Source organism: Argopecten irradians, chromosome 15 (assembly GCF_041381155.1).
Source record: "Argopecten irradians isolate NY chromosome 15, Ai_NY, whole genome shotgun sequence".
NCBI lineage: Eukaryota > Metazoa > Mollusca > Bivalvia > Pectinida > Pectinidae > Argopecten > Argopecten irradians.
In genome coordinates, this window is record NC_091148.1 from 22,639,634 (window position 1) to 22,667,408 (window position 27,775).

General features: G+C 30.6%; 1 protein-coding gene across 1 annotated transcript in view; it reads left to right on the forward strand.

Annotated features, from left to right (window-relative positions):
* Positions 1 to 27,775, forward strand: part of LOC138308674 (nucleolar and coiled-body phosphoprotein 1-like) — a 117,146-nt gene that overhangs the window by 34,352 nt on the left and 55,019 nt on the right. The gene's annotated exons all lie outside the window — the stretch shown is intronic.

Genomic DNA, 27,775 nt, shown 5'->3' on the forward strand with positions numbered 1-27,775 from the left:
GGAAATCGTGCAAACGTGATGGCGAGAATCGGTACTCGGCGCGAACTGGTCGCCTGTCAGTATATATTAGATCTTACATGGGTGTTCCTTTCATATGAGGTTTTATGAAACGAGTCTGAGAAGCTTTTCATTTTTTTTTTTTTGCGAGTCTCGGCGAGCAAAAATTAAAACTTCGAGATTTAAGATACGTTTTATATTTTAAAACATTACACGGGCGAAATCACTGGATATCAGGCGAATTATGTGACAAATATATATATTTATTCCATAGTGATCAGTCGTTTCATTTTACATCGCCTGGTTGGTAAGTATTTCACATTAATTATCTTTAGCGGCGATTGATGTGTAAAAGACCTCGATCACGAAACTCAGACAAACACTCCTTAGCTACCTATCATACCATTTATGTCACACAATGTCAGATTCGCTAGGTTACCTCGTCCATATCACACAGGTGTACACAGCCATATTGCCATTCTCGATACTCAATGGGTTACTATCACTGACGTTGTATCCATCGCTGTACTATCTTATGGTAAAAATTGACTATTCACAGGCATGCAGAAACTTTGAAGATCAGAGAGAGAGCGACACCCTACGTCAAAGCCGCTCAGTCAACAACAGTGTACCGTTGTTCGATTCTTTTGATGTAAATCAAAGGACCTGATTCAGATGAAATTATGTGTGTCTTGTGTACCTTCAGTTTTACTATGATATAATCCAGGGATGGATATGACCAGATTGATAGTAACCCCCTGGAGTAGGGAGGATACTTTATATAGCGGGCACGGGTATTAATTAGCTAAGGATGGGGTTATCAGACATTGTGTGACATAAATATGACACGTAGCTTCAATTTGAATATCTGTGTTCCATGATGTATTTTTCATAACAATTATCCGATAAAGATAACTAATGTGACAAGGTATCGGCGAGGCGATATACCATGGTTGCCTTACCACCAACATTATATCTGATTAGTTCAGTTTCGGATCTTTATTTTGTTCTATCTTTCCGAACGTTTTAGGAAACAACCAACTAAATGAAAAAAGACCTTCGAAATGGCCCCTGTATATACAAGATTGAGCCCAGGATAGAATTTTAACCCGGCCGATGATTAGCTGACTAATTATGAATTTCTAAAGTAAAAGTGTTTTCTGACAGGTAATTATTCCTAGATAACCATGATATGAATTTGGAAATTCATATATGAATTTGGAAATTCATATTGAGATTTAAGTTCAAAATATCAATTTTGATAATGAATAGGCAAAAATATTAGAATTTCAGGATTTTTTTAGTGCAAAATGCGCCTGATTTCAATCAAGCTACCCTGGTTGGAGTTTGAGCAGAAGGACCTGATTTTTTTTTCTATCTAGTGTTATATGAAAACCAAGACTTTAAATATAGAACACAATAGCTTACTAATATTCCTTGTTTTAATAATACAGTACAAAACTTTATCAAAGTTTAACACTGTGGTCTAGGTAAAATTACTTAGTTGGTTGTTCTCTTTATTTGGTTCGTCTCCTGGTCGAGATACATTGGAGTTAATTGGTGACTGTTATTTCCGGTTATTGATAATACATTTTACGTAATATCTGGCTTAACCCACCACCTCCCGACCATGGCTTTAATTTGACGTTAAATAAAATATGCACCAATACAATTCCTTACGAAAAGTGCATTTCGTGTTTCAAAAGCAACGCCTGTTTCATTTTACTCTTTAGCCTTTAACATTTTGGTTGCAGACGTCATAGGCTAGGTGTATCAGACGCCTTCATAAGTGAATATGAACAATAGAAATATTCTACCCGAGGGTCACAAAATGTAGTAAAACTCGAGGCTTTTGCCTAGGGTTGAATGGTAGAATATTCCAATTCTTCATATTCACATGAGAAAGGCTATTTGTTTTCATAACTCGACGTTTTCTATTACAATTTTACAATTATGATAGCCCGCCATTTTGAGACGTAAGTTGGAAGAAAATCGAAACTCCAAATCTACACGAAAATTGCATGATATTTTTAACGCAATTCCCGTTATTTGCATTCTACGTATGTGTAGTAAAACCAGCTCTGAAAATAACGTTGGGATTCACCGAGACAGGAGTGTATAACATACGATAAATCAGCATTATACCCGTCGGTATGAGAGAAATATATATCACAACAAAGAAATACACAAAATAAAGTAAAACAAATTGTTGTATTTAATTATTTAGACATACTTTTGATTTATATATAGCGATACACTAATTTAACTTTCACAATGACGTTTAAGATTTTATTATACGTTAGCATATCTGCTCCTTTTACGTCTAATCCATGTCGACCACTACATCTTCGATAAATGGCTTTTAAATTTTTAAGGTTTTAAGACCATGTTTAAACCAACGATCTTAAACCTTAAAATAGGAATGTAAAACGAGATGATATTTTTATAGAGTCGCAATAGTTAATTATTTCACGTTGATTCTACACTTCATCTTCTTCACAGTTAGAATAAATTATCTGTTAATATTTATAACGCGGGCCTTATTATATTTCTGGCTGTCGTCCTAATTACCACACGTTAATTTATCATCATTGCACAAGAAAACAAAAAAGTGAAATTAATATTCACTCTAATGTAGATTACGCAGAGAATCTTACATTTTTGTGTGTTATAACGTCATCTTAGATACCATCGATATAAATTGTTTTTATGTTGTTATTGTGTTCACAAAACTTTTTTTTTTGTTCTGAAATGTAGTGGGCCTTTAATATTACCTAACCTATCCATATATAATCCTTTACAATATTTTGCTGTGTCGTATGTCCCGTGTAACATTGATGAGCCGGTTACTCCAGGTAACCCCACACACTGATCTGGTATGTGTCTGGTACTCAATCACTCACGTCATACACAGTCTCCCAACCAAATCTGAAAGGACAAATTAGATCAGATCTTATTCATAACATTACAACGGGCGCATTAGATAATGCCATTTTGATGCTTATTTCCATTTGTTCTGTGTATTATATATACAATGTATATCTTTTCTAGATTTTCTTTTCTTGAGGATTATTATAAAATTTGCTTAATCTAGCCTTGGTGACTGCTCTAAGTTAAAACAAATGAATGAATAGGTTAACAAATAACGATATGTACCTAATGATGAACCACGTAGACAATAGCAAACAAAACCAACATCTTTATTGAACGTGTACGTATTTAAGCGGTATTATATAAACTCTCGCGCTCATATCTTGTGAACCGACTATAGTCCTACCTTTGTATAATATAATCCCATCTTTTTTGACGTTCACGTCCTGGTAAATTTCATCAATTAACAAGTCATCGAGATTATCCCCAGTTTTTGTTAATATCGTCCGAAGCGTCAAACAGGAAATCGTACCGTCTCCTTTTTTGTCTAACGTCTTAAAGGCGTCCATCAAAGAGTCCCTCTCCTCGACGGCAGTGTCCATTCGAGTTTTGAGTTTGTCTTTGTACTCATCGAACTCTATAAACGTAGAGCCTGTGACAAAAAATGCACTGTTTTGTTACAATCATCATTTCCCACAATAGCACTTTCCAAAACATGAGGTTTTTTTTGCCACCAGCGCTGTATACAATTTTTTTTGGTTTGTTTATATGTGTTCACTTTAATATTACCATTTAACATACTGTATACCTCTGATTACTATACCTTACGACTTGTGTTCACTTTAATATTACCATTTAACATACTGTATACCTCTGATTACTATACCTTACGACTTGTGTTCACTTTAATATTACCATTTAACATACTGTATACCTCTGATTACTATACCTTACGACTTGTGTTCACTTTAATATTACCATTTAACATACTGTATACCTCTGATTACTATACCTTACGACTTGTGTTCACTTTAATATTACCATTTAACATACTGTATACCTCTGATTACTATACCTTACGACTTGTGTTCACTTTAATATTACCATTTAACATACTGTATACCTCTGATTACTATACCTTACGACTTGTGTTCACTTTAATATTACATTTAACATACTGTATACCTCTGATTACTATACCTTACGACTTGTGTTCACTTTAATATTACATTTAACATACTGTATACCTCTGATTACTATACCTTACGACTTGTGTTCACTTTAATATTACATTTAACATACTGTATACCTCTGATTACTATACCTTACGACTTGTGTTCACTTTAATATTACATTTAACATACTGTATACCTCTGATTACTATACCTTACGACTTGTGTTCACTTTAATATTACATTTAACATACTGTATACCTCTGATTACTATACCTTACGACTTGTGTTCACTTTAATATTACCATTTAACATACTGTATACCTCTGATTACTATACCTTACGACTTGTGTTCACTTTAATATTACCATTTAACATACTGTATACCTCTGATTACTACCTTACGACTTACGACTTGTGTTCATTTACTTTAATATTACCATTTAACATACTGTATACCTCTGATTACTATACCTTACGACTTGTGTTCACTTTAATATTACCATTTAACATACTGTATACCTCTGATTACTATACCTTACGACTTGTGTTCACTTTAATATTACATTTAACATACTGTATACCTCTGATTACTATACCTTACGACTTGTGTTCACTTTAATATTACCATTTAACATACTGTATACCTCTGATTACTATACCTTACGACTTGTGTTCACTTTAATATTACATTTAACATACTGTATACTACCTCTGATTACTATACCTTACGACTTGTGTTCACTTTAATATTACCATTTAACACACTGTATACCTCTGATTACTATACCTTACGACTTGTGTTTTCACTTTAATATTACCATTTAACATACTCTGATACTACCTTAGACTTGTGTACTAATACTTATAACTTATTATTCTCGACTTGTGTTCACTTTAATATTACCATTTAACATACTGTATACCTCTGATTACTATACCTTACGACTTGTGTTCACTTTAATATTACATTTAACACACTGTATACCTCTGATTACTATACCTTACGACTTGTGTTCACTTTAATATTACATTTAACACACTGTATACCTCTGATTACTATACCTTACGACTTGTGTTCACTTTAATATTACATTTAACACACTGTATACCTCTGATTACTATACCTTACGACTTGTGTTCACTTTAATATTACCATTTAACATACTGTATACCTCTGATTACTATACCTTACGACTTGTGTTCACTTTAATATTACATTTAACACACTGTATACCTCTGATTACTATACCTTACGACTTGTGTTCACTTTAATATTACCATTTAACATACTGTATACCTCTGATTACTATACCTTACGACTTGTGTTCACTTTAATATTACCATTTAACATACTGTATACCTCTGATTACTATACCTTACGACTTGTGTTCACTTTAATATTACATTTAACATACTGTATACCTCTGATTACTATACCTTACGACTTGTGTTCACTTTAATATTACCATTTAACATACTGTATACCTCTGATTACTATACCTTACGACTTGTGTTCACTTTAATATTACCATTTAACACACTGTATACCTCTGATTACTATACCTTACGACTTGTGTTCACTTTAATATTACCATTTAACATACTGTAAACCTCTGATTACTATACCTTACGACTTGTGTTCACTTTAATATTACCATTTAACATACTGTATACCTCTGATTACTATACCTTACGACTTGTGTTCACTTTAATATTACCATTTAACACACTGTATACCTCTGATTACTATACCTTACGACTTGTGTTCACTTTAATATTACCATTTAACATAACTGTATACCTCTGATTACTATACCTTACGACTTGTGTTCACTTTAATATTACCATTTAACATACTGTATACCTCTGATTACTATACCTTATTTGTTCACTTTAATATTACCATTTAACATACTGTATACCTCTGATTACTATACCTTACGACTTGTGTTCACTTTAATATTACCATTTAACATACTGTATACCTCTGATTACTATACCTTACGACTTGTGTTCACTTTAATATTACCATTTAACATACTGTATACCTCTGATTACTATACCTTACGACTTGTGTTCACTTTAATATTACCATTTAACATACTGTATACCTCTGATTACTATACCTTACGACTTGTGTTCACTTTAATATTACCATTTAACATACTGTATACCTCTGATTACTATACCTTACGACTTGTGTTCACTTTTTATATTACCATTTAACATACTGTATACCTCTGATTACTATACCTTACGACTTGTGTTCACTTTAATATTACATTTAACATACTGTATAACCTCTGATTACTATACCTTACGACTTGTGTTCACTTTAATATTACATTTAACATACTGTATACCTCTGATTACTATACCTTACGACTTGTGTTCACTTTAATATTACCATTTAACATACTGTATACCTCTGATTACTATACCTTACGACTTGTGTTCACTTTAATATTACATTTAACATACTGTATACCTCTGATTACTATACCTTACGACTTGTGTTCACTTTAATATTACCATTTAACATACTGTATACCTCTGATTACTATACCTTACGACTTGTGTTCACTTTAATATTACCATTTAACATACTGTATACCTCTGATTACTATACCTTACGACTTGTGTTCACTTTAATATTACCATTTAACATACTGTATACCTCTGATTACTATACCTTACGACTTGTGTTCACTTTAATATTACCATTTAACATACTGTATACCTCTGATTACTATACCTTACGACTTGTGTTCACTTTAATATTACCATTTAACACACTGTATACCTCTGATTACTATACCTTACGACTTGTGTTCACTTTAATATTACCATTTAACATACTGTATACCTCTGATTACTATACCTTACGACTTGTGTTCACTTTAATATTACATTTAACATACTGTATACCTCTGATTACTATACCTTACGACTTGTGTTCATTTATATTACACTTTTACAACATACTGTATACCTCTGATTACTATACCCTTACGACTTGTGTTCACTTTAATATTACCATTTAACACACTGTATACCTCTGATTACTATACCTTACGACTTGTGTTCACTTTAATATTACCATTTAACACACTGTATACCTCTGATTACTATACCTTACGACTTGTGTTCACTTTAATATTACATTTAACATACTGTATAACCTCTGATTACTATACCTTACGACTTGTGTTCACTTTAATATTACATTTAACATACTGTATACCTCTGATTACTATACCTTACGACTTGTGTTCACTTTAATATTACATTTAACATACTGTATACCTCTGATTACTATACCTTACGACTTGTGTTCACTTTAATATTACCATTTAACATACTGTATACCTCTGATTACTATACCTTACGACTTGTGTTCACTTTAATATTACCATTTAACATATGTATACCTCTGATTACTATACCTTACGACTTGTGTTTACTTTAATATTACCATTTAACATACTGTATACCTCTGATTACTATACCTTACGACTTGTGTTCACTTTAATATTACCATTTAACATACTGTATATACCTCTGATTACTATACCTTACGACTTGTGTTCACTTTAATATTACCATTTAACATACTGTATACCTCTGATTACTATACCTTACGACTTGTGTTCACTTTAATATTACCATTTAACACACTGTATACCTCTGATTACTATACCTTACGACTTGTGTTCACTTTAATATTACCATTTAACATACTGTATACCTCTGATTACTATACCTTACGACTTGTGTTCACTTTAATATTACCATTTAACATACTGTAAACCTCTGATTACTATACCTTACGACTTGTGTTCACTTTAATATTATTACATTTAACATACTGTATACCTCTGATTACTATACCTTACGACTTGTGTTCACTTTAATATTACCATTTAACACACTGTATACCTCTGATTACTATACCTTACGACTTGTGTTCACTTTAATATTACCATTTAACATACTGTATACCTCTGATTACTATACCTTACGACTTGTGTTCACTTTAATATTACCATTTAACATACTGTATACCTCTGATTACTATACCTTACGACTTGTGTTCACTTTAATATTACCATTTAACATACTGTATACCTCTGATTACTATACCTTACGACTTGTGTTCACTTTAATATATTAACATTTAACATACTGTATACCTCTGATTACTATACCTTACGACTTGTGTTCACTTTAATATTACCATTTAACATACTGTATACCTCTGATTACTATACCTTACGACTTGTGTTCACTTTAATATTACCATTTAACATACTGTATACCTCTGATTACTATACCTTACGACTTGTGTTCACTTTAATATTACCATTTAACACACTGTATACCTCTGATTACTATACCTTACGACTTGTGTTCACTTTAATATTACATTTAACATACTGTATACCTCTGATTACTATACCTTACGACTTGTGTTCACTTTAATATTACCATTTAACACACTGTATACCTCTGATTACTATACCTTACGACTTGTGTTCACTTTAATATTACCATTTAACATACTGTATACCTCTGATTACTATACCTTACGACTTGTGTTCACTTTAATATTACCATTTAACATACTGTATACCTCTGATTACTATACCTTACGACTTGTGTTCACTTTAATATTACCATTTAACATACTGTATACCTCTGATTACTATACCTTACGACTTGTGTTCACTTTAATATTACCATTTAACACACTGTATACCTCTGATTACTATACCTTACGACTTGTGTTCACTTTAATATTACCATTTAACATACTGTATACCTCTGATTACTATACCTTACGACTTGTGTTCACTTTAATATTACCATTTAACATACTGTATACCTCTGATTACTATACCTTATGACTTGTGTTCACTTTAATATTACCATTTAACATACTGTATACCTCTGATTACTATACCTTACGACTTGTGTTCACTTTAATATTACCATTTAACATACTGTATACCTCTGATTACTATACCTTACGACTTGTGTTCACTTTAATATTACCATTTAACATACTGTATACCTCTGATTACTATACCTTACGACTTGTGTTCACTTTAATATATTACCATTTAACATACTGTATACCTCTGATTACTATACCTTACGACTTGTGTTCACTTTAATATTACCATTTAACATACTGTATACCTCTGATTACTATACCTTACGACTTGTGTTCACTTTAATATTACATTTAACATACTGTATACCTCTGATTACTATACCTTACGACTTGTGTTCACTTTAATACATTTAACTACTGTATACCTCTGATTACTATACCTTACGACTTGTGTTCACTTTAATATTACATTTAACATACTGTATACCTCTGATTACTATACCTTACGACTTGTGTTCACTTTAATATTACCATTTAACATACTGTATACCTCTGATTACTATACCTTACGACTTGTGTTCACTTTAATATTACCATTTAACACACTGTATACCTCTGATTACTATACCTTACGACTTGTGTTCACTTTAATATTACCATTTAACATACTGTATACCTCTGATTACTATACCTTACGACTTGTGTTCACTTTAATATTACCATTTAACATACTGTATACCTCTGATTACTATACCTTACGACTTGTGTTCACTTTAATATTACATTTAACATACTGTATACCTCTGATTACTATACCTTACGACTTGTGTTCACTTTAATATTACCATTTAACATACTGTATACCTCTGATTACTATACCTTACGACTTGTGTTCACTTTAATATTACCATTTAACATACTGTATACCTCTGATTACTATACCTTACGACTTGTGTTCACTTTAATATTACATTTAACATACTGTATACCTCTGATTACTATACCTTATGACTTGTGTTCACTTTAATATTACCATTTAACATACTGTATACCTCTGATTACTATACCTTACGACTTGTGTTCACTTTAATATTACATTTTAACATACTGTATACCTCTGATTACTATACCTTACGACTTGTGTTCACTTTAATATTACCATTTAACATACTGTATACCTCTGATTACTATACCTTACGACTTGTGTTCACTTTAATATTACCATTTAACATACTGTATACCTCTGATTACTATACCTTACGACTTGTGTTCACTTTAATATTACCATTTAACATACTGTGTATACCTCTGATTACTATACCTTACGACTTGTTCACTTTAATATTACCATTTAACATACTGTATACCTCTGATTACTATACCTTACGACTTGTGTTCACTTTAATATTACCATTTAACAATACTGTATACCTCTGATTACTATACCTTACGACTTGTGTTCACTTTAATATTACATTTAACATACTGTATACCTCTGATTACTATACCTTACGACTTGTGTTCACTTTAATATTACATTTAACATACTGTATACCTCTGATTACTATACCTTACGACTTGTGTTCACTTTAATATTACCATTTAACATACTGTATACCTCTGATTACTATACCTTACGACTTGTGTTCACTTTAATATTACATTACAAGTATACCTCTGATTACTATACCTTGACTTGTGTTCACTTTATATTACATTACAACTTACTCTGATTATACCTTAGACTTGTGTTCACTTTAATATTACCATTTAACATACTGTATACCTCTGATTACTATACCTTACGACTTGTGTTCACTTTAATATTACATTTAAACATACTGTATACCTCTGATTACTATACCTTACGACTTGTGTTCACTTTAATATTACATTTAACATACTGTATACCTCTGATTACTATACCTTACGACTTGTGTTCACTTTAATATTACCATTTAACATACTGTATACCTCTGATTACTATACCTTCGACTTGTGTTCACTTTAATATTACCATTTAACATACTGTATACCTCTGATTACTATACCTTACGACTTGTGTTCACTTTAATATTACATTTAACATACTGTATACCTCTGATTACTATACCTTATGACTTGTGTTTACTTTAATATTACCATTTAACATACTGTATACCTCTGATTACTATACCTTACGACTTGTGTTCACTTTAATATTACATTTAACACACTGTATACCTCTGATTACTATACCTTACGACTTGTGTTCACTTTAATATTACCATTTAACATACTGTATACCTCTGATTACTATACCTTACGACTTGTGTTCACTTTAATATTATTTTAACATACTGTACCTCTGATATACGACTTGTGTTACTATACATTTACTTACTGATACTTACTTAGATTTCACTTTAATATTACATTTAACATACTGTATACCTCTGATTACTATACCTTACGACTTGTGTTCACTTTATATTACCATTTAACATACTTTACCTCTGATTACTATACCTTACGACTTGTGTTCACTTTAATATTACATTTAACATACTGTATACCTCTGATTACTATACCTTACGACTTGTGTTCACTTTTACATTAATATTACCTTTAACATACTTATACCTCTGATTACTATACCTTACGACTTGTGTTCACTTTAATATTACATTTAACATACTGTATACCTCTGATTACTATACCTTACGACTTGTGTTCACTTTAATATTACCATTTAACATACTGTATACCTCTGATTACTATACCTTACGACTTGTGTTCACTTTAATATTACCATTTAACAACTGTATACCTCTGATTACTATACCTTACGACTTGTGTTCACTTTAATATTACCATTTAACATACTGTATACCTCTGATTTACTATACCTTACGACTTGTGTTCACTTTAATATTACCATTTAACATACTGTATACCTCTGATTACTATACCTTACGACTTGTGTTCACTTTAATATTACCATTTAACATACTGTATACCTCTGATTACTATACCTTACGACTTGTGTTCACTTTAATATTACCATTTAACATACTGTATACCTCTGATTACTATACCTTATGACTTGTGTTCACTTTATATTACCATTTAACATACTGTATACCTCTGATTACTATACCTTACGACTTGTGTTCACTTTAATATTACCATTTAACATACTGTAAACCTCTGATTACTATACCTTACGACTTGTGTTCACTTTAATATTACCATTTAACATACTGTATACCTCTGATTACTATACCTTACGACTTGTGTTCACTTTAATATTACCATTTAACATACTGTATACCTCTGATTACTATACCTTACGACTTGTGTTCACTTTAATATTACCATTTAACACACTGTATACCTCTGATTACTATACCTTACGACTTGTGTTCACTTTAATATTACCATTTAACATACTGTATACCTCTGATTACTATACCTTACGACTTGTGTTCACTTTAATATTACATTTAACATACTGTATACCTCTGATTACTATACCTTACGACTTGTGTTCACTTTAATATTACCATTTAACATACTGTATACCTCTGATTACTATACCTTACGACTTGTGTTCACTTTAATATTACCATTTAACATACTGTATACCTCTGATTACTATACCTTACGACTTGTGTTCACTTTAATATTACCATTTAACATACTGTATACCTCTGATTACTATACCTTACGACTTGTGTTCACTTTAATATTACCATTTAACATACTGTATACCTCTGATTACTATACCTTACGACTTGTGTTCACTTTAATATTACCATTTAACTACTGTATACCTCTGATTACTATACCTTACGACTTGTGTTCACTTTAATATTACCATTTAACATACTGTATACCTCTGATTACTATACCTTACGACTTGTGTTCACTTTAATATTACCATTTAACATACTGTATACCTCTGATTACTATACCTTACGACTTGTGTTCACTTTAATATTACCATTTAACATACTGTATACCTCTGATTACTATACCTTACGACTTGTGTTCACTTTAATATTACCATTTAACATACTGTATACCTCTGATTACTATACCTTACGACTTGTGTTCACTTTAATATTACCATTTAACATACTGTATACCTCTGATTACTATACCTTACGACTTGTGTTCACTTTAATATTACCATTTAACATACTGTAAACCTCTGATTACTATACCTTACGACTTGTGTTCACTTTAATATTACCATTTAACATACTGTATACCTCTGATTACTATACCTTACGACTTGTGTTCACTTTAATATTACCATTTAACATACTGTATACCTCTGATTACTATACCTTACGACTTGTGTTCACTTTAATATTACCATTTAACTACTGTATACCTCTGATTACTATACCTTACGACTTGTGTTCACTTTAATATTACCATTTAACATACTGTATACCTCTGATTACTATACCTTACGACTTGTGTTCACTTTAATATTACCATTTAACATACTGTAAACCTCTGATTACTATATACCTTATGACTTGTGTTCACTTTAATATTACCATTTAACATACTGTATACCTCTGATTACTATACCTTACGACTTGTGTTCACTTTAATATTACCATTTAACATACTGTATACTCTGATTACTATACCTTACGACTTGTGTTCACTTTAATATTACCATTTAACATACTGTATACCTCTGATTACTATACCTTACGACTTGTGTTCACTTTAATATTACCATTTAACATACTGTATACCTCTGATTACTATACCTTATGACTTGTTCACTTTAATATTACCATTTAACAACTGTATACCTCTGATTACTATACCTTACGACTTGTGTTCACTTTAATATTACATTTAACATACTGTATACCTCTGATTACTATACCTTACGACTTGTGTTCACTTTAATATTACCATTTAACATACTGTAAACCTCTGATTACTATACCTTACGACTTGTGTTCACTTTAATATTACCATTTAACATACTGTATACCTCTGATTACTATACCTTACGACTTGTGTTCACTTTAATATTACCATTTAACATACTGTATACCTCTGATTACTATACCTTACGACTTGTGTTCACTTTAATATTACCATTTAACATACTGTATACCTCTGATTACTATACCTTACGACTTGTGTTCACTTTAATATTACCATTTAACATACTGTATACCTCTGATTACTATACCTTACGACTTGTGTTCACTTTAATATTACCATTTAACATACTGTATACCTCTGATTACTATACCTTACGACTTGTGTTCACTTTAATATTACATTTAACATACTGTATACCTCTGATTACTATACCTTACGACTTGTGTTCACTTTAATATTACCATTTAACATACTGTATACCTCTGATTACTATACCTTACGACTTGTGTTCACTTTAATATTACCATTTAACATACTGTATACCTCTGATTACTATACCTTACGACTTGTGTTCACTTTAATATTACATTTAACACACTGTATACCTCTGATTACTATACCTTACGACTTGTGTTCACTTTAATATTACCATTTAACATACTGTATACCTCTGATTACTATACCTTACGACTTGTGTTCACTTTAATATTACCATTTAACATACTGTATACCTCTGATTACTATACCTTACGACTTGTGTTCACTTTAATATTACCATTTAACATACTGTAAACCTCTGATTACTATACCTTACGACTTGTGTTCACTTTAATATTACATTTAACATACTGTATACCTCTGATTACTATACCTTACGACTTGTGTTCACTTTAATATTACCATTTAACATACTGTAAACCTCTGATTACTATACCTTACGACTTGTGTTCACTTTAATATTACCATTTAACATACTGTATACCTCTGATTACTATACCTTACGACTTGTGTTCACTTTAATATTACCATTTAACATACTGTATACCTCTGATTACTATACCTTACGACTTGTGTTCACTTTAATATTACCATTTAACATACTGTATACCTCTGATTACTATACCTTACGACTTGTGTTCACTTTAATATTACCATTTAACACACTGTATACCTCTGATTACTATACCTTACGACTTGTGTTCACTTTAATATTACATTTAACACACTGTATACCTCTGATTACTATACCTTACGACTTGTGTTCACTTTAATATTACCATTTAACATACTGTATACCTCTGATTACTATACCTTACGACTTGTGTTCCTGTTACTTTAATATTACCATTTAACACACTGTATACCTCTGATTACTATACCTTACGACTTGTGTTCACTTTAATATTACATTTAACATACTGTATACCTCTGATTACTATACCTTACGACTTGTGTTCACTTTAATATTACCATTTAACATACTGTATACCTCTGATTACTATACCTTACGACTTGTGTTCACTTTAATATTACCATTTAACACACTGTATACCTCTGATTACTATACCTTACGACTTGTGTTCACTTTAATATTACCATTTAACATACTGTATACCTCTGATTACTATACCTTACGACTTGTGTTCACTTTAATATTACCATTTAACATACTGTATACCTCTGATTACTATACCTTACGACTTGTGTTCACTTTAATATTACCATTTAACATACTGTATACCTCTGATTACTATACCTTACGACTTGTGTTCACTTTAATATTACCATTTAACATACTGTATACCTCTGATTACTATACCTTACGACTTGTGTTCACTTTAATATTACCATTTAACATACTGTATACCTCTGATTACTATACCTTACGACTTGTGTTCACTTTAATATTACCATTTAACATACTGTATACCTCTGATTACTATACCTTACGACTTGTGTTCACTTTAATATTACCATTTAACATACTGTATACCTCTGATTACTATACCTTACGACTTGTGTTCACTTTAATATTACCATTTAACAACTGTATACCTCTGATTACTATACCTTACGACTTGTGTTCACTTTAATATTACATTTAACATACTGTATACCTCTGATTACTATACCTTACGACTTGTGTTCACTTTAATATTACATTTAACATACTGTATACCTCTGATTACTATACCTTACGACTTGTGTTCACTTTAATATATTACATTTAACATACTGTATACCTCTGATTACTATACCTTACGACTTGTGTTCACTTTAATATTACATTTAACATACTGTATACCTCTGATTACTATACCTTACGACTTGTGTTCACTTTAATATTACCATTTAACATACTGTATACCTCTGATTACTATACCTTACGACTTGTGTTCACTTTAATATTACCATTTAACATACTGTATACCTCTGATTACTATACCTTACGACTTGTGTTCACTTTAATATTACCATTTAACATACTGTATATACTCTGATTACTATACCTTACGACTTGTGTTCACTTTAATATTACATTTAACATACTGTATACCTCTGATTACTATACCTTACGACTTGTGTTCACTTTAATATTACCATTTAACATACTGTATACCTCTGATTACTATACCTTACGACTTGTGTTCACTTTAATATTACCATTTAACACACTGTATACCTCTGATTACTATACCTTACGACTTGTGTTCACTTTAATATTACATTTAACATACTGTATACCTCTGATTACTATACCTTACGACTTGTGTTCACTTTAATATTACCATTTAACACACTGTATACCTCTGATTACTATACCTTACGACTTGTGTTCACTTTAATATTACCATTTAACATACTGTATACCTCTGATTACTATACCTTACGACTTGTGTTCACTTTAATATTACCATTTAACATACTGTATACCTCTGATTACTATACCTTACGACTTGTGTTCACTTTAATATTACATTTAACATACTGTATACCTCTGATTACTATACCTTACGACTTGTGTTCACTTTAATATTACCATTTAACATACTGTATACCTCTGATTACTATACCTTACGACTTGTGTTCACTTTAATATTACCATTTAACATACTGTATACCTCTGATTACTATACCTTACGACTTGTGTTCACTTTAATATTACATTTAACATACTGTAAACCTCTGATTACTATACCTTACGACTTGTGTTCACTTTAATATTACCATTTAACACACTGTATACCTCTGATTACTATACCTTACGACTTGTGTTCACTTTAATATTACCATTTAACACACTGTATACCTCTGATTACTATACCTTACGACTTGTGTTCACTTTAATATTACCATTTAACACACTGTATACCTCTGATTACTATACCTTACGACTTGTGTTCACTTTAATATTACATTTAACATACTGTATACCTCTGATTACTATACCTTACGACTTGTTCACTTTAATATTACCATTTAACATACTGTATACCTCTGATTACTATACCTTACGACTTGTGTTCACTTTAATATTACCATTTAAAATACTGTATACCTCTGATTACTATACCTTACGACTTGTGCTCACTTTTAATATTACCATTTAACATACTGTATACCTCTGATTACTATACCTTACGACTTGTGTTCACTTTAATATTACCATTTAACATACTGTATACCTCTGATTACTATACCTTACGACTTGTGTTCACTTTAATATTACCATTTAACATACTGTATACCTCTGATTACTATACCTTACGACTTGTGTTCACTTTAATATTACCATTTAACACACTGTATACCTCTGATTACTATACCTTACGACTTGTGTTCACTTTAATATTACCATTTAACATACTGTATACCTCTGATTACTATACCTTACGACTTGTGTTCACTTTAATATTACCATTTAACACACTGTATACCTCTGATTACTATACCTTACGACTTGTGTTCACTTTAATATTACCATTTAACATACTGTATACCTCTGATTACTATACCTTACGACTTGTGTTCACTTTAATATTACATTCACATACACTGTATACCTCTGATTACTATACCTTATGACTTGTGTTCACTTTAATATTACCATTTAACATACTGTAAACCTCTGATTACTATACCTTACGACTTGTGTTCACTTTAATATTACCATTTAACATACTGTATACCTCTGATTACTATACCTTACGACTTGTGTTCACTTTAATATTACCATTTAACATACTGTATACCTCTGATTACTATACCTTACGACTTGTGTTCACTTTAATATTACCATTTAACATACTGTATACCTCTGATTACTATACCTTACGACTTGTGTTCACTTTAATATTACATTTAACACACTGTATACCTCTGATTACTATATACCTTACGACTTGTGTTCACTTTAATATTACCATTTAACATACTGTATACCTCTGATTACTATACCTTACGACTTGTGTTCACTTTAATATTACCATTTAACATACTGTATACCTCTGATTACTATACCTTACGACTTGTGTTCACTTTAATATTACCATTTTAACATACTGTATACCTCTGATTACTATACCTTACGACTTGTGTTCACTTTAATATTACCATTTAACATACTGTATACCTCTGATTACCTATACTTACGATGTGTATTACCTTACACTTGTGTTCACTTTAATATTACATTTAACATACTGTATACCTCTGATTACTATACCTTACGACTTGTGTTCACTTTAATATTACATTTAACACATACTGTATACCTCTGATTACTATACCTTACGACTTGTGTTCACTTTAATATTACATTTTAACATACTGTATACCTCTGATTACTATACCTTACGACTTGTGTTCACTTTAATATTACATTTAACATACTGTATACCTCTGATTACTATACCTTACGACTTGTGTTCACTTTAATATTACCATTTAACAACTGTATACCTCTGATTACTATACCTTACGACTTGTGTTCACTTTAATATTACATTTAACATACTGTATACCTCTGATTACTATACCTTACGACTTGTGTTCACTTTAATATTACCATTTAACATACTGTATACATCTGATTACTATACCTTACGACTTGTGTTCACTTTAATATTACCATTTAACATACTGTATACCTCTGATTACTATACCTTACGACTTGTGTTCACTTTAATATTACATTTAACATACTGTATACCTCTGATTACTATACCTTACGACTTGTGTTCACTTTAATATTTACATTTAACATACTGTATACCTCTGATTACTATACCTTACGACTTGTGTTCACTTTAATATTACCATTTAACATACTGTATACCTCTGATTACTATACCTTACGACTTGTGTTCACTTTAATATTACCATTTAACATACTGTATACCTCTGATTACTATACCTTACGACTTGTGTTCACTTTAATATTACCATTTAACATACTGTATACCTCTGATTACTATACCTTACGACTTGTGTTCACTTTAATATTACCATTTAACATACTGTATACCTCTGATTACTATACCTTACGACTTGTGTTCACTTTAATATTACCATTTAACATACTGTATACCTCTGATTACTATACCTTACGACTTGTGTTCACTTTAATATTACCATTTAACACACTGTATACCTCTGATTACTATACCTTACGACTTGTGTTCACTTTAATATTACCATTTAACATACTGTATACCTCTGATTACTATACCTTACGACTTGTGTTCACTTTAATATTACCATTTAACATACTGTATACCTCTGATTACTATACCTTACGACTTGTGTTCACTTTAATATTACCATTTAACATACTGTATACCTCTGATTACTATACCTTACGACTTGTGTTCACTTAAATATTACCATTTAACACACTGTATACCTCTGATTACTATACCTTACGACTTGTGTTCACTTTAATATTACCATTTAACATACTGTATACCTCTGATTACTATACCTTACGACTTGTGTTCACTTTAATATTACCATTTAACACACTGTATACCTCTGATTACTATACCTTACGACTTGTGTTCACTTTAATATTACCATTTAACATACTGTATACCTCTGATTACTATACCTTACGACTTGTGTTCACTTTAATATTACCATTTAACATACTGTATACCTCTGATTACTATACCTTACGACTTGTGTTCACTTTAATATTACCATTTAACATACTGTATACCTCTGATTACTATACCTTACGACTTGTGTTCACTTTAATATTACCATTTAACATACTGTATACCTCTGATTACTATACCTTACGACTTGTGTTCACTTTAATATTACCATTTAACATACTGTATACCTCTGATTACTATACCTTACGACTTGTGTTCACTTTAATAATATTACCATTTAACATACTGTATACCTCTGATTACTATACCTTACGACTTGTGTTCACTTTAATATTACCATTTAACATACTGTATACCTCTGATTACTATACCTTACGACTTGTGTTCACTTTAATATTACCATTTAACACACTGTATACCTCTGATTACTATACCTTACGACTTGTGTTCACTTTAATATTACCATTTAACATACTGTATACCTCTGATTACTATACCTTACGACTTGTGTTCACTTTAATATTACCATTTAACATACTGTATACCTCTGATTACTATACCTTACGACTTGTGTTCACTTTAATATTACCATTTAACACACTGTATACCTCTGATTACTATACCTTACGACTTGTGTTCACTTTAATATTACCATTTAACACACTGTATACCTCTGATTACTATACCTTACGACTTGTGTTCACTTTAATATTACCATTTAACATACTGTATACCTCTGATTACTATACCTTACGACTTGTGTTCACTTTAATATTACCATTTAACACACTGTATACCTCTGATTACTATACCTTACGACTTGTGTTCACTTTAAATTACCATTTAACATACTGTATACCTCTGATTACTATACCTTACGACTTGTGTTCACTTTAATATTACATTTAATATACTGTATACCTCTGATTACTATACCTTACGACTTGTGTTCACTTTAATATTACCATTTAACATACTGTATACCTCTGATTACTATACCTTACGACTTGTGTTCACTTTAATATTACATTTAACATACTGTGTACCTCTGATTACTATACCTTATGACTTGTGTTCACTTTAATATTACCATTTAACATACTGTATACCTCTGATTACTATACCTTACGACTTGTGTTCACTTTAATATTACCATTTAACATACTGTATACCTCTGATTACTATACCTTACGACTTGTGTTCACTTTAATATTACATTTAACATTATACTCTATATACTCTGATTACTATACCTTACGACTTGTGTCACTTTAATATTACATTTAACATACTGTATACCTCTGATTACTATACCTTACGACTTTGTTCACTTTAATATTACCATTTAACATACTGTATACCTCTGATTACTATACCTTACGACTTGTGTTCACTTTAATATTACCATTTAACACACTGTATACCTCTGATTACTATACCTTACGACTTGTGTTCACTTTAATATTACCATTTAACATACTGTATACCTCTGATTACTATACCTTACGACTTGTGTTCACTTTAATATTACATTTTTAACACACTGTATACCTCTGATTACTACTATACCTTACGACTTGTGTTCACTTTAATATTACCATTTAACATACTGTATACCTCTGATTACTATACCTTACGACTTGTGTTCACTTTAATATTACATTTAACATACTGTATACCTCTGATTACTATACCTTACGACTTGTGTTCACTTTAATATTACCATTTAACACACTGTATACCTCTGATTACTATACCTTACGACTTGTGTTCACTTTAATATTACCATTTAACATACTGTATACCTCTGATTACTATACCTTACGACTTGTGTTCACTTTAATATTACATTTAACATACTGTATACCTCTGATTACTATACCTTACGACTTGTGTTCACTTTAATATTACCATTTAACATACTGTAAACCTCTGATTACTATACCTTACGACTTGTGTTCACTTTAATATTACCATTTAACATACTGTATACCTCTGATTACTATACCTTACGACTTGTGTTCACTTTAATATTACCATTTAACACACTGTATACCTCTGATTACTATACCTTACGACTTGTGTTCACTTTAATATTACATTTAACATACTGTATACCTCTGATTACTATACCTTACGACTTGTGTTCACTTTAATATTACCATTTAACATACTGTATACCTCTGATTACTATACCTTACGACTTGTGTTCACTTTAATATTACCATTTAACACACTGTATACCTCTGATTACTATACCTTACGACTTGTGTTCACTTTAATATTACCATTTAACATACTGTATACCTCTGATTACTATACCTTACGACTTGTGTTCACTTTAATATTACCATTTAACATACTGTATACCTCTGATTACTATACCTTACGACTTGTGTTCACTTTAATATTACCATTTAACATACTGTATACCTCTGATTACTATACCTTACGACTTGTGTTCACTTTAATATTACCATTTAACATACTGTATACCTCTGATTACTATACCTTACGACTTGTGTTCACTTTAATATTACCATTTAACATACTGTATACCTCTGATTACTATACCTTACGACTTGTGTTCACTTTAATATTACATTTAACATACTGTATACCTCTGATTACTATACCTTACGACTTGTGTTCACTTTAATATTACCATTTAACATACTGTATACCTCTGATTACTATACCTTACGACTTGTGTTCACTTTAATATTACCATTTAACATACTGTATACCTCTGATTACTATACCTTACGACTTGTGTTCACTTTAATATTACCATTTAACACACTGTATACCTCTGATTACTATACCTTACGACTTGTGTTCACTTTAATATTACATTTAACATACTGTATACCTCTGATTACTATACCTTACGACTTGTGTTCACTTTAATATTACCATTTAACATACTGTATACCTCTGATTACTATACCTTACGACTTGTGTTCACTTTAATATTACATTTAACATACTGTATACCTCTGATTACTATACCTTACGACTTGTGTTCACTTTAATATTACATTTAACATACTGTATACCTCTGATTACTATACCTTACGACTTGTGTTCACTTTAATATTACATTTAACTACTGTATACCTCTGATTACTATACCTTACGACTTTTCACTTAATATTACATTTAACATACTGTATACCTCTGATTACTATACCTTACGACTTGTGTTCACTTTAATATTACATTTAACATACTGTATACCTCTGATTACTATACCTTACGACTTGTGTTCACTTTAATATTACCATTTAACATACTGTATACCTCTGATTACTATACCTTACGACTTGTGTTCACTTTAATATTACCATTTAACATACTGTATACCTCTGATTACTATACCTTACGACTTGTGTTCACTTTAATATTAACCATTTTAACATACTGTATACCTCTGATTACTATACCTTACGACTTGTGTTCACTTTAATATTACCATTTAAATACTGTATACCTCTGATTACTATACCTTACGACTTGTGTTCACTTTAATATTACCATTTAACATACTGTATACCTCTGATTACTATACCTTACGACTTGTGTTCACTTTAATATTACCATTTAACACACTGTATACCTCTGATTACTATACCTTACGACTTGTTTACTTTTTAATATTACATTTACATACTATACTGTATACCTCTGATTACTATACCTTACGACTTGTGTTCACTTTAATATTACCATTTAACATACTGTATACCTCTGATTACTATACCTTACGACTTGTGTTCACTTTAATATTACCATTTAACATACTGTATACCTCTGATTACTATACCTTACGACTTGTGACTTTTACATTTAATATTACATTACATACTTATACCTCTGATTACTATACCTTACGACTTGTGTTCACTTTAATATTACATTTAACATACTGTATACCTCTGATTACTATACCTTACGACTTGTGTTCACTTTAATATTACCATTTAACATACTGTATACCTCTGATTACTATACCTTACGACTTGTGTTCACTTTAATATTACCATTTAACATACTGTATATACCTCTGATTACTATACCTTACGACTTGTGTTCACTTTAATATTACCATTTAACATACTGTATACCTCTGATTACTATACCTTACGACTTGTGTTCACTTTAATATTACCATTTAACATACTGTATACCTCTGATTACTATACCTTACGACTTGTGTTCACTTTAATATTACCATTTAACACACTGTATACCTCTGATTACTATACCTTACGACTTGTGTTCACTTTAATATTACATTTAACATACTGTATACCTCTGATTACTATACCTTACGACTTGTGTTCACTTTAATATTACCATTTAACATACTGTATACCTCTGATTACTATACCTTACGACTTGTGTTCACTTTAATATTACCATTTAACATACTGTATACCTCTGATTCTATACCTTACGACTTGTGTTCACTTTAATATTACCATTTAACATACTGTATACCTCTGATTACTATACCTTACGACTTGTGTTCACTTTAATATTACCATTTAACATACTGTATACCTCTGATTACTATACCTTACGACTTGTGTTCACTTTAATATTACCATTTAACACACTGTATACCTCTGATTACTATACCTTACGACTTGTGTTCACTTTAATATTACCATTTAACACACACTGTAAACCTCTGATTACTATACCTTACGACTTGTGTTCACTTTAATATTACCATTTAACATACTGTATACCTCTGATTACTATACCTTACGACTTGTGTTCACTTTAATATTACCATTTAACACACTGTATACCTCTGATTACTATACCTTACGACTTGTGTTCACTTTAATATTATATTTAACATACTGTATACCTCTGATTACTATACCTTACGACTTGTGTTCACTTTTAATATTACTTTAACATACTGTACTGATTACTATACCTTACGACTTGTGTTCACTTTAATATTACCATTTAACACACTGTATACCTCTGATTACTATACCTTACGACTTGTGTTCACTTTAATATTACCATTTAACATACTGTATACCTCTGATTACTATACCTTACGACTTGTGTTCACTTTAATATTACATTTAACACACTGTATACCTCTGATTACTATACCTTACGACTTGTGTTCACTTTAATATTACCATTTAACACACTGTATACCTCTGATTACTATACCTTACGACTTGTGTTTACTTTAATATTACCATTTAACATATACCTGGATTATATTACACTTTAATATTACCATTTAACACACTGTATACCTCTGATTACTATACCTTACGACTTGTGTTCACTTTAATATTACCATTTAACATACTGTAAACCTCTGATTACTATACCTTACGACTTGTGTTCACTTTAATATTACCATTTAACACACTGTATACCTCTGATTACTATACCTTACGACTTGTGTTCACTTTAATATTACATTTAACATACTGTATACCTCTGATTACTATACCTTACGACTTGTGTTCACTTTAATATTACATTTAACATACTGTATACCTCTGATTACTATACCTTACGACTTGTGTTCACTTTAATATTACCATTTAACATACTGTATACCTCTGATTACTATACCTTACGACTTGTGTTCACTTTAATATTACCATTTAACATACTGTATACCTCTGATTACTATACCTTACGACTTGTGTTCACTTTAATATTACCATTTAACATACTGTATACCTCTGATTACTATACCTTACGACTTGTGTTCACTTTAATATTACCATTTAACACACTGTATACCTCTGATTACTATACCTTACGACTTGTGTTCACTTTAATATTACATTTAACATACTGTAAACCTCTGATTACTATACCTTACGACATGTGTTCACTTTAATATTACCATTTAACACACTGTATACCTCTGATTACTATACCTTACGACTTGTGTTCACTTTAATATTACCATTTAACACACTGTATACCTCTGATTACTATACCTTACGACTTGTGTTCACTTTAATATTACCATTTAACATACTGTATACCTCTGATTACTATACCTTACGACTTGTGTTCACTTTAATATTACCATTTAACATACTGTATACCTCTGATTACTATACCTTACGACTTGTGTTCACTTTAATATTACCATTTAACATACTGTATACCTCTGATTACTATACCTTACGACTTGTGTTCACTTTAATATTACCATTTAACACACTGTATACCTCTGATTACTATACCTTACGACTTGTGTTCACTTTAATATTACCATTTAACATACTGTATACCTCTGATTACTATACCTTACGACTTGTGTTCACTTTAATATTACATTTAACATACTGTATACCTCTGATTACTATACCTTACGACTTGTGTTCACTTTAATATTACCATTTAACACACTGTATACCTCTGATTACTATACCTTACGACTTGTGTTAACAATAATATTACATTTAACATACTGTAAACCTCTGATTACTATACCTAAACGACATGTGTTCACTTTAATATTACCATTTAACACACTGTATACCTCTGATTACTATACCTTACGACTTGTGTTCACTTTAATATTACATTTAACATACTGTATACCTCTGATTACTATACCTTACGACTTGTGTTCACTTTAATATTACATTTAACATACTGTATACCTCTGATTACTATACCTTACGACTTGTGTTCACTTTAATATTACCATTAAACATACTGTATACCTCTGATTACTATACCTTACGACTTGTGTTCACTTTAATATTACCATTTAACACACTGTATACCTCTGATTACTATACCTTACGACTTGTGTTCACTTTAATATTACCATTTAACACACTGTATACCTCTGATTACTATACCTTACGACTTGTGTTCACTTTAATATTACCATTTAACATACTGTATACCTCTGATTACTATACCTTACGACTTGTGTTCACTTTAATATTACCATTTAACATACTGTATACCTCTGATTACTATACCTTACGACTTGTGTTCACTTTAATATTACCATTTAACATACTGTATACCTCTGATTACTATACCTTCGACTTGTGTTCACTTTAATATTACATTTAACACACTGTATACCTCTGATTACTATACCTTACGACTTGTGTTCACTTTAATATTACATTTAACATACTGTTTACCTCTGATTACTATACCTTACGACTTGTGTTCACTTTAATATTACCATTTAACATACTGTATACCTCTGATTACTATACCTTACGACTTGTGTTCACTTTAATATTACCATTTAACATACTGTATACCTCTGATTACTATACCTTACGACTTGTGTTCACTTTAATATTACCATTTAACATACTGTATACCTCTGATTACTATACCTTACGACTGTTGTGTTCACTTTAATATTACCATTTAACATACTGTATACCTCTGATTACTATACCTTACGACTTGTGTTCACTTTAATATTACCATTTAACACACTGTATACCTCTGATTACTATACCTTACGACTTGTGTTCACTTTAATATTACATTTAACATACTGTATACCTCTGATTACTATACCTTACGACTTGTGTTCACTTTAATATTACCATTTAACATACTGTATACCTCTGATTACTATACCTTACGACTTGTGTTCACTTTAATATTACATTTAACATACTGTATACCTCTGATTACTATACCTTACGACTTGTGTTCACTTTAATATTACATTTAACATACTGTAAACCTCTGATTACTATACCTTACGACTTGTGTTCACTTTAATATTACCATTTAACATACTGTATACCTCTGAT